This window comes from Nannospalax galili, unplaced genomic scaffold, assembly GCF_000622305.1.
Source record: "Nannospalax galili isolate Female #2095 unplaced genomic scaffold, S.galili_v1.0 scaffold586, whole genome shotgun sequence".
NCBI classification, from domain to species: Eukaryota; Metazoa; Chordata; class Mammalia; order Rodentia; family Spalacidae; genus Nannospalax; species Nannospalax galili.
Window position 1 is genome coordinate 4,187,485 of NW_008355363.1, and position 2,574 is coordinate 4,190,058.

The window sequence follows — 2,574 nt, forward strand, 5'->3', positions numbered from 1 at the left end:
TTCAGATTATACTAGACAAATACTTAAACCGTGGTTTATTTTTATCTCCTCCAATAAATTCTGGCTTTAGCTTATTTTTCAGTTGATTTATTGTTCACTTTTATAAAATAAAATATAAATTTGTCACTAGGAACTTATGAGTGGATAGGTACATGTGTCCCAAAGATGGGGCTCCTCCAAGGGGTGGGGCCTGCCTCAGAGAATGGATTGTGGAGTGGCTGCTGGGAGCCATCTGGGGACAGAAGCCACAGCCTCCTGGAAAGCACAGAGGCTGGCCTGGGCAATGCACAGCAATGGGGAAGATGGGCTGGCATCTCACCCGCAGGCGAGAGGGGCATTTACTGACCTGGAATGAGACTGCAGGCCCAGGATGCCTGGGTGAAAGTTAACAGAGACTGTGGGTGAGTGATCTGGTACAGAAGCAGCCCACTTCAAAAGCTGGGTGCCAGGTGTTAGTCTCTGTAAGTTTCTTCACAACCCCAAGATATAACTATAATAAATTCACATAGAAATATGTTATATGGTTTGTCTGATAGCACAAGAGATCCCGAGAGAACTCTGGCAACAATATGGTAAAAGTCCTCACACCAGAGGCCTGGCATGGTGGTGCACCCCTTTAATCCCAGCACTTGGGAGAGAGAGGCAGGCAGATCTTTCTGAGTTCGTGTGAGGCCAGCCTGGTGACATAGTGAGTTCCAGGAAAGCTGGGGCTACCCGGAGACCCTGTCTCTTAAAGGCAAAAAAAAGTCCTCACAACAGATGGTGAATTTATTTACTCTTTTTTATGTTTTATTATATTAAAATAATTAGGAAGAGAATTGTAAAAGGATGCAAGAATGAGAAGATTTTTAATAAAGACATGGATACAAAGATTAAGATGGATGAATGGTTACAGAGTGAAATGAAGACATGAGAAAGGTTTTATGCATGCTATGAAGGTTTGGATATGGTATTTTAGGTAGGTAAAAGATGAAACAAAGATGAAATATATTCTTAAAATTTCTAAAGTCACTGTTCAAATAAACCTATATTTAAATCACCATAATTACTGATTTTTACCTATTAAAAGGACTGGCTTAAAAATAAAATATATGTCTGACCAAGGTTGATTTCAGAGCATTTAAATTTGTTAAATATTACACAATTCTCAAAAAACATCAGACTCTTATAATTGACTTTTTAAAATGTTTAACAACTCTCTTGGGGTAAGTCAGCCGTGCAGCCCTCCATGCCTTGACTCCACCAGCCGCGATCACCCTTCCATCACTCCCGCTGTTCTCTACTCCTAGCTTAGGCCCTGTGCCATTCCTAGTCTTGGGGCCCCAGACACCTGGGGAGCCAGAGCTGACTCCTGACCCTGTTCACCCCAACCGGCTTGGTGCCTTCCTTGGGCCCCAAGAGCACTGCCTCTGGACCCGGACCCACCCTCACCTCTCTCTGCTTCTCCGGACCTGCACCACTGGCTAACTCTCCTGGCCTTCTACCCTATCCTCAGGCCTCTTGGTGTGGGTCCATCGTGGAGCCCTCTGCACATTGACTCCCCCGGCCTCATTCACCCTTCCAACTCTGCCGCTGTTCTCTGCTCCTGGTTAGGGCCCTACACCATTCCTGGTATTGGGTCCACAGACACCTGGGGAACTGGTGCTGCTTCCTGATCCTTTTCACCCAGGCCAGCTTGGTGCCTTCCTTGGGCCCCAGGAGCACTGCTTCCACGGGACCTGGCCCCACCCTCACCTCTCCCTGCTTCCCCAACCTGTACCACTGGCTAACTCTCCTGGCCAGCTCTCCTGCCCTCAGGCCTCTCTTGGGGTAAGTCTACCATGCAACCCTCCGCGCCTTGACTCCTCCAGCCGCGCTCACCCTTACATCTTCCCCGCTGGTCTCTATTCCTAGCTTGGGCCCTGTGCCATTCCTAGTCTTGGGGCCCCAGACACCTGGGGAGCCAGTGATGCTTCCTGACCCTGTTCACCCCGACTGGCTTGGTGCCTTCCTTGGGCCCTAGGAGTACTGCCTCTGGACCCGGGCCCGCCCTCACCTCTCTCTGCTTCCCTGGTCCCGCAACACATGAAAGCCTCTTTCTGGGGCTGACAGCCTCTTTCTAGGGCTCCGAGGCTTACCTTGCCTCTCCCTGATACTTTGCATCCAGTACAACCCAGCTACTCAATCCACTCCCTGGGAAATCTTGAGGCTTATTCCCACCCCATCAGCCTTTGCATCAGCATCACTGCATGGCACGGCCATGGCCAAGATCTCAGGTGAGTACAACACCCAAGTTCCTTAGGCCAAAATCATTCTTAGAAGATTCCAGACATAAGGAGAAAGTCTGAAAATTTCTGACCCACATTGGAATTGGGCCACCGCGGAACTCCTGAAGACAAAATCAATCCGGCCACAGGAATATAAAATCAAAAGAGAGAACCAGGAGCTTAGATGAACCAGCTCTTCATACCCAAAAAGTAAACCACAAAAACACATAAAGTTCAAAAAGAGAAGCAGAACTAAACTTGAAGGCCCGAGTATCACACAAGAGTCAGAAACTACAAAAGAAATTCACATGTCAAAATCACAGAGAAA

The 2,574-nt window shown here is 48.0% G+C and overlaps 1 pseudogene; it reads left to right on the top strand.

The window, feature by feature from the left end:
• Positions 1–2,239: 2,239 nt before the first annotated feature.
• Positions 2,240–2,574, top strand: part of LOC103749624 — a 134,281-nt pseudogene continuing 133,946 nt past the window's right edge.